The 13,374-nt window shown below is 37.4% G+C and overlaps 1 long non-coding RNA gene across 4 annotated transcripts in view; it reads left to right on the top strand.

Moving 5' to 3' along the window:
* Positions 1-12,202, top strand: part of LOC119258846 (uncharacterized) — a 53,639-nt gene extending 41,437 nt beyond the window's left edge. For 3 of the 4 annotated variants that reach the window (XR_008554199.1, XR_005128342.2, XR_008554201.1), the window contains exons 4-5: positions 8,669-8,757; positions 11,718-12,012. This is a non-coding gene — a long non-coding RNA (uncharacterized LOC119258846). The other variant, XR_008554200.1, reaches the window with a different exon arrangement.
* Positions 12,203-13,374: the final 1,172 nt, after the last annotated feature.

Below are 13,374 nucleotides of genomic sequence, written 5' to 3'. Positions count from 1 at the left end.
CAAGAGCCAGCTTGATTCATTCAGCTCCCAGCCTCTGAAGAAAGAAGTATTCTGCTCCCTGCCTTTGAAGAGAAAGCATTTATCATTCATCAACCACCTTCGAAGAAGAGGTTTCTGCTCCTGGCCTCTGAAGAAAGGATTCATCAAACTACCTCCAGAAGCACCGAGCAGATGAACTCAGTGGAATTCAGTAGACTCCAGACCTCTGTAGACTCCATAGACACTATACCTCTGTAGACCTTTGCAGACATTCCACTGCTATACCTGCCTCCAGCTCTGCGTCTAACTCTGCCTTTGACATTGCCTGCAAGGAGCACCGTTGGCTTGGGACAATGTCTCAAGGATCTGTCCACAGCCTTTGGTCTCTGGCCCCTCCCTGGTGCTATTGAGTCTGTTGCTGTCTGGTCCATTATCTGGCCCAGCTTTCAGGCTGCTATTTTGGGCTGCTTCAGTGTCACCTCATCTGCCATGCATAGCCTTTGTTTGGGATGTCTAGATACTGCAACCACTATTTGGGATGAGAGAGCTGGCCACTGTGGCCTTGGAAACTCTTAACTTTTTCCATCTCCTGTTTGTTAATTAACCCTGCTGTTGTTGGACCAGGAGCTTGTGCAGTCTTGCTATTATGTGCACGCGTGAGAACCCACTCAGAGTGACTTATCTCCCACCTTGGGCACTTTCCCGTAGTACTGTTTTAGCTCTGTTGTGTCTTTGCACCATTTTTAACACTATTTCAAGTGCAGATACTGCTGAAAAATCTAAAGAAAGTCTGATGGACGTGCCTTTGTATGTTGCATTTTTTTTTCTCTAGTGGTTTTTATTATTTTTTCTTTATCATCGACTGTTGATAATTTAACAATGCTACATCTTCATGAAAGTTGTTATGCATTTAGAAATTTGGGCATTCTTTCTGCTTCCCAGATATCCCTGTTTAGTTATTTCCCTAAGTTTGGGAAGTTCTCAGATATTTATTTTTCTTTGAATAAAGTCTCTGTTCCTATCTTTCTCTCTTCACTCTCTGGAATATCCATTATTCTTATGTTTTCTTTTTTAATGGAGAGTTATTTTTCTCATAGAGTTTCTTTATTTTTTTTCTAAATCTTATTTCTCTCTCTCCTTCCACTTGGTTCATTTGTACTTCTGTAGCTTCAATTTCTGATATTCTCTCTTTTGCCGGTTTAAGTCTATTTAATATGCTTTCCATATTTGTCCTCATTTTGTTCGGCACATCTTTTTGTGCTTTTCGTACTTTAGTAAAGAACTTGTTTTTTTCCCCCTGGATCTCTTCTAAGATTTTGGACCTCCATTTCTATGTTGTTTAAATTCTATGATCTCTTTGAGATTTTGGATTTTTATTAGATTTTTATTCTAAAATCTTTGTTACATTATTAAATGTGTGTCCTTGACATGTGTCTCTAGACTTCTCTTACTGCTTGGCCATCTTCTGTTTATATGTTCCTTGCTTCCTAGGAATGTATGTTGCCTTATTCATTTTTCCCTCTTGGAGACACATATTTATGGTTTTTGTTTGTTTGTTTCTCTTCTTTAATTTGGAGGCAGATGAGAGAGGAAGGGAGAGTTGGAGTTCAAGGACTCAGTCTTCGTCTTGGTGTGGAGGGAGGGCTAGTCTAGCAGACAGATTCATTCTGTCTCTTCTTTCTCAGGTATATGCTCTGCTGACTGCTACAAATTCTAGGATCCTGCCCCATTGCCACTCAACTCTGTGGTATAGGGCTGGCAAGACAGCACCTAGAGCATGTTAGTTTGGCAGGGGTGGGGGGGTGGGTGAGGTGATGACACTGTCAGGTCTCATGATTTTTCAGCAGGAAGGGGGATGGGACTCTGCCACCCCTGCTGCAAGCAGTGAGATTTTCCACCTGTGACTATGCTAGTCTGTGCTTCCTGTTCTTTGAAATGTCGCACTATGAAGATTCACCATGTCAGGTTTTACCTTTCGCCAACACCGTCTGTGTTCAGAGCCCTGCCTGTTCAGTTGATTGGAATGGCCTCCACCCTCTCTGCAAAACCTTTCAGCTCCCCACCTGTTCTGATTCCACAGTTTATCACCAACTTCAGTGCAAAATCTTCCTGCAACAGTCACCTGTTGCCGGCAAAATGCTTATGACATTTCCTGTGAACAATCTTTATTTTTTGTTTTTAGGCATGCTTTTGGGGGAGGGAGAGTTTCATTAAGGCCTCCCTATATCACCGTGTTTGGGGGCAAAATAACAGAAATATATTTCTCTCACAGTTTTGGGAGCCAGAATTCCAAAATCAAATGGTAGTGGGTGGGCTCCTGTTAGAAAATTTAAGAGGGAATCTTTCCTTTCTTTTCTCCCACTTCTGGTAACTACCAGCAATTTTTGGTATTCTTTGGCTTGTAGATATATCAGTCCAATCTCGGTCTCTATTTTTGCGTTCCCTTCTTCTCTGTCTCTGTGTCGAATCTCTCTTTCCATCTTCTTACATGGATACCAGTCATTGGATTTCAGGTCCACCTTAGCCTGAAATCTTTACCTTAATTATGTCAGCAAAGTTCCTAGTTCTGAATAACATCATAGTCTAGATACATCTTTTGGAGAGACACTATTCAGTTCAATAGTCCATCCTTTTGTCCCCAAAATTTATGGCCATCTTACGTGCAAAATAATTTAATCTCATTTTCAATATCCTCAAAATGTGAAAATAATAAAATATTGTCAAATAGAATCCCAAAATGTGCCTAAAAGTAATATATAATAGCTAAGTTTATATGATTCTTCATAAATTTATTTCTGCAAGAATGGTTTTATATATTAAGATTGATGAAGAAATTATGATCCTCTCAATAGGTTTAAAAAATGGATTAAAGGCCTCCCCAGTGGTGCAGTGGGTTGAGCACAGGGTGCTGTGAAGCTGTCTGCAGCCTTTGCGGTGCGGGTTTGATTCCTGGCCGGCAAAGGAGATTCCTACATGGCACGGCAGACATCTCCTATTGTGCCCGCTGCTCCCTCCCCAGTGCTTTCTCTCTGTCTGCCTGCTCTGCTCCCCACTCTGTCTCTGGTGAATCCTTTCACCCTCCTGCGCCTCAGGCCTGTACCCCAGCTATTGTATAAATAAATAAAAAAAAATCTTAAAAAAAAAAAGAGTTCAGGGCCTCTCCTGGTGGCGCAGCAGTTGAGCGCTGGGTTGCGAAGTTGCCTGCAGCCTCTGCAGCACCAGTTAGATCCCTGGCTGCTGGTGAGGGTCCCACATGGCATGCAGACCTCTCCTGCCGCGCCTGCTGCTCCCCTCTGCAGTGTATTTCGTCAGTCTGCCTGTTCTGTTCCCCGCTCTGGCTCTGGTGAATCCTCTCACTCTTCTGCACTTCTGACTGTACCCAGTGCTTGTATAAATAAATAAATAAAATCTTTAAATAAAAAAAAAAGAGTTCAAATGAAAGGAAGAGCTTCCTTCTCTTACTTTAAAAAATTAGAAGTAATTGAGCTTAGCGAGGAAGGTAGATCAAAAATCAAATAGGGAAAAAGCTAAGCTTTTGCATCAAATAGTTTAGCCAAGTTGTGAATGCAAAAGAAAAGTTCTTGAAAGAAATTTATAGTGATGCTCCAGTGAACACATGAAATGTAAAATAGCAAAATAACTTTATTGTTGATATGAAGAAATTTTAGTAGTCTGGAGAGATCAAAGCAGCCATTCCCTTTAGCTGAATCCCGACTAAGACCGCATTCTGTTCAGTTATATGAAGGGTGAGAGAATGAGGAAGCTGCAGAAGATAAGTTTAAGAGAATAGAAATTGGTTTCGAGGTTTAAGAAAAGAGCTGTCTCCAAAACATAAAATCACAAGTGAAGCAGCAAGTACTGATGTAGAAATTGTAGCAGGTTATCCAGAAGAATCTAAGATCATTTGATAACGGTGACTACAATACAAAATAGGTTTTCAGTGGAGATGAAACAGCCCTATAGTAGAAGAAGATGCTATCTAGGCATCTACACATCTGCACATCTATACTAGGGCTTTCATAGCCAGAGAGGAGATGTCAATACCAGGCTTCAAAGATTCAAAGGACAGGCAGACTCTTTTTAGGGGCTAATGAAGCTGGAGCCTTTAATTTGAAGCCAGTGCTTATTACCATTTAAAAAATTCTATGGCTCTTAGGGATGATGTTAAATATGCCTGTGTTCTAGAAATGGAACAACAAAGTCTTGATGATAGCACATCTGTTTACAACATGATTTACTGAATATTTTAAGTCTATGGTTGAGATATTCTGCTTAGAAAAAGATACCTGTGGAAAAGATGACTTTTCATTGACAATGAAACTGGTCACCCAAGAACTCTCCTGTAGTTGTACAAGAAGATGATGTTGTTTTCATGCCTACTAACATAACATCATTCTGCAACCCATAGATCAAGGAGTAATTTTCACAACTTTTATGTCCTATTTTTAAGAAAACACTTTCTGGAGCCGCCCTGGTGGCACAGGCGGTTGAGCACAGTGCTGTGAAGCTGTCCGTAGCCTCTGCAGCACGGTTCAATCCCGGCCGGCCAGGGAGATACCCACAAGGCGTGGCAGACCTCTCCTGTCTGGCACGCTGCTTCCCTCAGCAGTGGATTTCAGTCAGCCTGCCTGTTCTGTTCCCCGCTCTATTTCTGGTGAATCCTCTCACCCTCCCGCACATCTGGTCTGTACCCTAGTTCTTGTATAAATAAATAAATCTTAAAAAAAAATACTTTGTAAGGCTATAGTTGCCACAGATAATGATGTCTCTGGGCCAAGTAAATTGAAAAAATTCTGGAAAAATTCATCATTCTAGATGTCATTAAGAACATTCATGATTCATTAAAAGAGGTTAAAATATCATGATAATCTGAAGTTTGGAAGAAGTTGATTCCAATCCTGTGGATAACTTTAAGGGCTTCCAGACTTCAGTGGAGGAACTAACTGTAGGTGTAGTGAAAATAGCAAGAGAACCAGAATCAGAACCAGAATTAGAAGTGGCATCTGAAGATGTTGTCCGGAGCCGCCTGGAGCATGCGCCGTGTTGCGCAACACACGTGCCATTAATTAGTTTTCGCTTTACCGTTTTGCCTGCTGAGAAACCACAGGTGTTTCCTATTAATCAAATGAGACTGGGAGGTACGATGGGAGGAGCTACCAGGATATAAGAAGAGAACCACGAGAAGGTCAGGAGGTTATTGCGAGAGGAGCAGAGAGAAGGTCAGGGAAGGTAGAAAGACAGGGAAAAGTAAAAGAAAGGAAAAGGAAAAATAAAGAAGTAAACGCTAGCGTCAAGTTGTCTCAAGCCCCTCATTTCAATCCTCAGCCCTTCTCTTTTCGTGCCTACGAATCCCGCGGGTCGGGACAGATGTGACTGAATTAATGAAATCTCATGATAAAACTTGAGTGCATGAGAAGCTGCTTCTTATGGATCAACACAGATTATTTCTCGAGATGGAATTTTTTCCTGATGAAGCTGCTGTGACCATTACAGAAATGACAAAAGATTTAGAACATTAATAAATAAATGCAGTTGATAAAGCAATGGCAGGGTTTGAGAGGACTGATTACAATTTTGAAAGAAATTCTACTGTGGGAAAATTGCTGAAAGAATATGGCATGTTACAGAGAAATCTTTCCTGAAAGGAAGCATCAATCAGTGTGGGAAACCTCACTGTTATTTTAAGAAATTGCCCCAGTCTCTCAATCTTTAGCAGCCACTACCCTGATAAGTCAGAAGTCGTCAATATTGAGACAAGATGCTAAAATAGCAAAAAAGATGACTTTCTGAAGGCTCGTATGATGGTTAATTATTTTTAGCAGTATTTTTAAATTAAGGTGTGTACATTGTTGCATAGCTTGTGCGTTGTGTATAATGCCATTGCACACTTAATCGAACATAATATTGTGTAAACACAAGTTGTATATACACTGGGATGACAAAAATCTTGTGTGATTCCTTTTATTAATATATTAGCTTTATTGCAGTAGTCTGGAACTGAATTGACAATATCGCCATGGTAAATGAACCAAATTGATTTTGTGCACATGTGGTGGAAAATAGTGAAACAGAAATAGACTTTTAATGTTTTGGGCACAACCTTTGTTTACATTATACAAAAATCATTTGGAAAGATAGTTATACCTCAGCTCACCACTCAAAGCTATCTGGAAAAAGAGGAGGGTGTGAGGGTTAATAATATAAATATAATGGTTAATATAGATAGCATATCCAAAATCAGCAGAGATTGAACATTTGCACAGATATGTAACCAGGTACAATTTGGAGCTCACACAAAATGCAAAATAACACAACAAATTTGTAACTCTCCTGCATGGAACCTTTAATAATAGGTTTACTTGATTTTTTCTAGACTTTTCATAAGATCTGAAGCCTTACCTCTGAAAATCAATGTTTTTATGCTTTAGTTAGAGTTTTGGAACTAAAGGTATTATTAAAAATAAAGCTCTCTGGTGGCACAAGGGGTGAAGCACATCATTACGAAACTATCCGCAGCTTCTGCAGCATAAGTTTGATCCCCTATCCTATTAATGTGTGTTCCTTCTATCCCGATAATTTCAAGGGCCTTCTTAATACTCTGCCACATTGTAAGATGAATAAAGGACATTTTTGTCTGCGGTTACTTGTGTTTGTGCCTCTCCAGTGAAAGAGTTTGTCCTAGAGACTGTCTCCAGTCTGCAATCCATAAGGCAGGCTAGCAAGCAGTTCCTTGCCTGCTTGTGGGGGTTGAGAAGTAAGTGGACTTTGAGGGCACAGCAAACTGACTACTGTGTAGGGACCTCTCCTGGTTGAAATTCTCCCAAGAAGAAGGTGAGTAGGGAGGGGACAGGAACTTGGCCTCCTGCTCAAAACATCCTTCTTTTTTCCCCCTTTCCTTTCCATCCTCCACAGCAACATGAATTTTTGAGTTGCTTTTCATTCCTATTTATTTTATAGAACCAAAATAACATAGCTTATAGTTCTTTCACTAAAAATCTAAGGCTATTTGTAAATAAATAGTTTGAGTATCCTTCTGGATAATTTGAATAAAACTTGGTGCCTGAGAGATTCTTTTAAATGGAAATGGAAAATTGTTATTCAATTCTGATCAGCTTCCATTTTCATTTTTACTTTAATTACTGAGCTTCCTTTCTCGGAAATCAAGTCTCTAAAACAGACCTTAATTATCCATTTTTAACTTTAGGAAGATTATTATTCAAAGAGCAGCTACCAATCTAGGGTAGATGTCATTTTGTTCGTGGTAAATGGTTTACCTAGAAATATTTCTATAATGGGAATATTTTGTTCAAAAAGCTTCCAGACCAAAAAGTAGATGGTTGAAAAACCAGAGATTTCAAATAAATCTATAACAGAGAAAGATGATTTAATCTTTTGAAATCATTGGTGGCATGTTCCTCAGGGAGTAAATGAATTAGATTAACATAATCAGAAAAGAAACAATACAGACCAGAAAACAATCTTTGCATTCATACAGCAACTTATTTTTCCAAGTTCTCTTTTTATTTTATATCTTAATCAATGATCCCTTGAAGATAAATACTGTTAAACCTTTCTTGTCTTTTAAGCACCCATCTAATCTTCTCTATGAGCACTCCCCCAGAAGTGATTTTCTTTGTAAAATGAGTCTCTTTGATCTATAGCCTTAAATCATAGAACTATATCTGCAGTGAGATATAAAGGCATCATCATTTTCCTTTTAGTTCTCTGTAGCTTACTTTATAAAGTTTGCTTGTCAAAGATTTTAGGAAATTATCATTTCTGGAAGCCTTTAAAAGGAGAAGAGATATTTATCTTGTTCATGGTTCTAATCTGGTTGTGACTGGATGGAAATGTAAGAGAGATACAAATGTGTCTGGAAAGAGAATGTGAAAATTACTTGTAAACATATTGTTCCAAGTATTAATGGTATTTATAAGTGGATGTGTCATATAGGTAGATAGAAATCAGAACCAGAGCTTGATAGAGAGGCCAAGACTAACAAGTGGGACTAATCCAGACAGGAATGATGGTTAAAACTGTGAAAGTAAAATACCCAATAAAAGAGAATCAAGGCTCTGGGTAGGATAAGAGTAAATGGAGAGTCATTCTATTGTTTTGAATTTCAAAACTTACTCTGAGTTAAAAAACTGAAAACTGTTTCCCTCAGTTTTGAAATCAGACACCAACTCTCAAATGTTTTGTTATGCACTTTATATTCTAAGTTGGGTAAGAAGTGATTTAGTAAGAGAACATCCTCTCATCTAGTCATTAATCTTGGCTTTAATCCTGTAACCAGGATTCCCAGTACAACCATTAAATGCTAGCAGAAGCTTATATAAAATAAAATTATTTTGATCAAACATAAAAACTTAGTAAAATATTGGTTTGTGTTATTTTTAAGTAAGATAGGAGGTGCATGGTGGCTAGTAAACTGCCTCCCATTTAAAAAAGTTCTCATTAAAATACAATAGACTAAAACTTATCTCCTTTCTAAGTATTTCCATCTTTGTATCTTTTAAAGTATTTATCAAAATACATTTTTTTGAAATGTTAAATAGGAATGGTAAGAAGTTTCATAGACTAAAGCAAGCTATAAACCAGTTAAACTTCACTAATAGGCAAAATTTCCTTTTGCATTTTTCTGATAACTCTTTGAATTTCATGGTCTACCACTCTCTTCGTCCCTCAGCCTTCATCTACTGAAGATTTTGGCACCTAACTCACTGGAGTCATGACTTTCAGAACTCCTGCCATAATTAGAGACAACATTAACATTCGGTAAGTTATCCACCAAGTTTCAACTTGATTTCCTTAACTTTCAAAACTTTTACTTATATTGTACATGAACAAACCATCATTCCCACCAAGAACTGCTCCCATTTTAGAACCTGGAAACTCCAATTTAAATAATTTGTGATTACAGCTTATAAGTCAACCAACTTTTACCTGTGATACCCCAATGAATTCTCTAGCCCCTGAAACTTCTTTTTTTCCCTTATTTCTTCCTTCCCATCTCTCCAACTCTTCTTTCTTTTTCTGCCAGTAGTAGCAACCTTTCATCTTGACCCTGGCTAACTGTAAAATAGACTTTTCCTACCTCTATACCATGTATTGCAGATTGCTGGAGAAAATCGAAGATGGTTGTCTCCACATATTTTGGTTCCCAAATCTCATCCCCTCAAAGTAATCCTCTGGCACATTACTAGGGGCCAACCTTTCAATTTCTTCAATGAACCCAATGATATCAGTAATGTCTCATTCATGTTTCAGTGATGTTCTTGAATAACTGAATTAGGGAGTTGAATGAACACATGTTAACAATTCCTAAAGTGTATTAACACATGAAGTATAAGAAGTGTAAGGAAAGTTTTCTGGCAGAAGGAGCTTAAAATCGAATTTAGAAACATCTGGACATGACATTGTGTAAAGTTTTGAACTATGTGGTATTGAAAATTAGAGATAAGCTAATATATAAGTAGGCAATTATATATTATAGGCAGGGTAATTCAGACAGATTTTTATGGTTTGTTTTTGTTCTTTAATGCAAGAGAGATCATACCCCTCAGCACTGCATGTTCTAAATTCTCCATATGTCTTAGAAAAGAAGAATGAAATACTATTCTCCATATTGCTAGAGAGTAGAAGTGTCAGATTTAAGGTAGTATAGAATGAAAAAGGGACTTCTTTCTTGGAAGTAAGGCGAAAGGAAAACCATGAATCAAGGCAATGGGGAGAGGACAGTGAAGATTGCATCAGGGAAATGACAAGATCAGTTTAACTGCAGCATTAAATCTAATAGGTAGAATATGGATATAAGAATGAGGGCAGGGAGTAGGTAGGGCAGGTAATGCTTGAAAAAGCTAGGCACAGAAATTTCAAGCTAGGGACTATTTTGTTACATATATATTACAACTAATGGGAACCACTTTAAAGAAAGTTCTATAATGGTGCACTCATTTTGGAAGAAAAACGCTTACTTATGATTCTATGCTAGTAGCTGGCAAGAATAAATCACTCTTGTCCAATCATTAGTAAAGAATCAGTGTCTTTAATAATCATTCAACAACTTGAGGTTTGTCTGCCAGATGTGCTCTAATTCCCTAGATGTTTTGAGACACATGAAAGTGTATAAAAAAATCTCATGGTTGTGGAGAAAAAGAATGCATAAGTAATTTGTAATGCATAAATACCTAAGTTATGACTATTTCAGGCTTTTATGTGATCACCACCAGGGGGCACATTTCCTTCTGCTTATAAAACTAGCTGTCAGAGGAAAGGAGAAACTGCTTCCTCTATAACCATTGGAAAGAAAAATCTGATTTATTTTCCAGCATTAGAAAAGGTAGTAAAAGTCTCTTCCTTAGTAAATAGTAGGTTTGAACCAGTTTTCTAAAATTTATTTTATTTCCCCATGGACATAGTTCCATAAATAATGATTAGGTTTTGCAGGATGATTCTAAAAGCAAATATTTTAAGTAATCCTTGATGTAGTTAGAAAAAACAAAGTCTATATAATTTATCATTTTCTTTGGAAAAATTTCTCAAGTACGAAATTTCAGAACTTAGTCCACTTATATTAGTGACTGCCTAATACTTTAAGGCAATAACTAAATGTCCAATGCACAGAGCTTTGTATTCGCCCTTAATATTTTTATATCTTTTCAAAGGTAGAATTACCTATTAAAGAAACAATAAGAATTTACCATTACAGTTTAAGATAACCTACTTTCCCTTTTATGAAGGATACATGTTCAGCTCTGTTTTTATGGGTTCATGAAAAGGCTCCTCTCCTTCACCACCATCCCCATTTCATCACCATTGTTTGAGAATAAATTATGAAAGTTCCAGGTCAGGCTAAAAATGAGCTTATCAAACAGTTTCAGGCTCTGCAAATACTTTCTGTACTATAATCACAATCACAAAAGCACTTTCGTTCATTGTACATCATTTTTTTTAGCCTGATGTGTTTCCAAAGCTATCACAAGTAGAAATTCCTGTCATTAACGTTCTCTTCAAAAGAATAAGACAGACAATATTAACAAGGCTCTTTACTCATTTCTCACAGTGCTCTGACCTTAAAGGCAAACATGACCAAGATCCATGGTTTTCTACCCTCCTGAGACCTTGCCCCTTTCAGATTTCAAGATTATTGGGTGTCTGCTACTTTCTCTGCTAAAAGCCATTGTAGCTATAAGCCAATAATGAGCATTTTGTTCTGGGTAAGGCCATAGAAGAACCATGATTCTCATCCTTCAAACATCTAAGACCAAATTTTTCTTTCATTGTATCTTTAGTTGGAAGCATTGTATGTACAAAATCGCCTTTCGCTGAGGTGGATTAGTTTACTATGAGGAATGGCTTATCCAATTTCAGGCTCTAGATCAGGGATTATAAAATTGGATGCAGTAGGGACTTCCAGGGGTTGAATGACCTGAAGTTATATTAACATTGTGTGAAAGTGTGTTTTTTTGGAAGAGGGACCAGAGTTTCACTAGATTCTCAGGTTGGTGACTCCTAAAAGTTTAACAATCACTTATTTAGATCTTCCACTTACCTCTCTTTTTCTTACTGATTTTATGTCTGTTTAGATTGTGAGTATTGACTTTAGGATTTGAAACACATGAGTTGAAAGCTTGATTTTTTTTTTGACACTTAATAACTGTACAATTTGGGCAAGATTTTTTCTCTCATAGCTTCCTCACTTGTTAAAGATGATGCAAACTATTTCTAATCCACAGGGTAACTGGGATCTTAAATGAAGTGTGGAAAGGTTCTTAATTTGAAGACTGTATTAGAATCACCTGGAGGCCTACTTAAAACAGTTTCTGATTCAGTAGGTCAGTAAGTAAAGGATGGGGTATGAGGATTTGCATGTCTAGCAGGTTCTAAGGTGATGCTGGTGCTACTGGCTTGGGGACCACATTTGAGAACCATAGTTCTCCTGAGACACTCATGGAAACCTGGCTTTGTGATTCACTTGCCTGTTTTTTTATTCATCACCTTGATTACTAGTATAAATCCTTCTCTTCTATCTTTCAGAATCAGGATCTAAAGTCCATTCATTACATATTTCAGGATCTGAAGTTTCAGCTCGGGCCTTCAAAACTGGCATACCTGCTGGGTACAGTCTGGCCTAGTAGGCAGGAAGAGGATGGACTTCTCCTTTTAGAGGAATCTTACCTAGTAGAAATAAAATGTATGACACATACATAATTTTAAATGTTCTAGCAGTTATATACAAAAAGAAATAAGTAAAACTAACTTATTAGTTTTATTTCATCTAATAGATCATGATTGGCTATTATAATATTAACATAATCAATGTAAAATTTTTAATGCTATATTTATATTTTTGGGTATTTATTCATAGAAATCTGATATGTATTTTGTAGTTCCAGCACTTGTCAATTCAGACTAGATCCATTTCAGGTGCTCAGTTAGCCACATGTGGGTGGTGGATACTGCACTAGATAACATAGCTAGAGCGTGTTTGTGAATGGAAGTGACCTGGACTGTCCTAATGTGTTTTCAGATGGAAAAATCTCCTGGTGAATATTGGATTCTTTATGCCATCAATACTTCTCTTACAAGAGTAGCACAACTTCTCAAAAGGCCATGAATCCTATTGTCAAAAAATCGAAGGCCTGGATCTGAGATATTTTTATAGGAAGTTACACATTTCACCAGGCAAAGAAAACTCTTTAGAAATGTGTTATAATTCTTCTTAGTGCCATTCACATTTCCAAAATTAGACTTTTCTTCCTTGAAATTAAACTCACAGTATACCCAATGATTCTGAGATTTTAGTCAAGTCTAGGAGTGGTGAATAAGCTACTTTTAATTCTTTCAAGGAGAATCTGGGAGGCAATTTTGAATGGAACTCTTTAGGTAAATCGTCACATAGGTATATTAGTCACTTTATTCTCATTGTGGCCTCAGTAGTCATAGGTAGGAAGGCCTACCGGGAATGAGACAGCCCACTCACTCCAGAGAATGTCACATCAGAGGTGGTCGAGTATTCATTAATAAATAAATAAAAATAAAAATGTTCTGTCTAGGTTACGGTTTCTAGAACACTGAAACAGTCAATTATTTTCATTTCTGCTTAAGTAGTTCTTAAACCATAATACGTTACCTTTGTAGACACCTCAAGTTGAAATAATTTGTATTTTGTCTCTTCAGAGTCAAGTTTTTAAAATTTGTGACTGCGCAGTCATGAATTTTAAGTAAAACGTGAGTATATTTCAGGGACACACTTCACAGACTATATTTTAATGTTGGATGTTTTTGGATTTGCATTGGAATTACCGAAGTGCCACTGATGGAGAATAAGATATGGTGTGTGATCTGTCTCTGACTTCCTCTACCAGAACTTCAGGCTATATCTGGGCATTT

This window comes from Talpa occidentalis, unplaced genomic scaffold (assembly GCF_014898055.3).
Source record: "Talpa occidentalis isolate TD23 unplaced genomic scaffold, MPIMG_talOcc4v2.1 talOcc4.5, whole genome shotgun sequence".
Lineage (NCBI taxonomy): Eukaryota > Metazoa > Chordata > Mammalia > Eulipotyphla > Talpidae > Talpa > Talpa occidentalis.
This window is presented reverse-complemented; position numbering and strand designations above follow the sequence as displayed.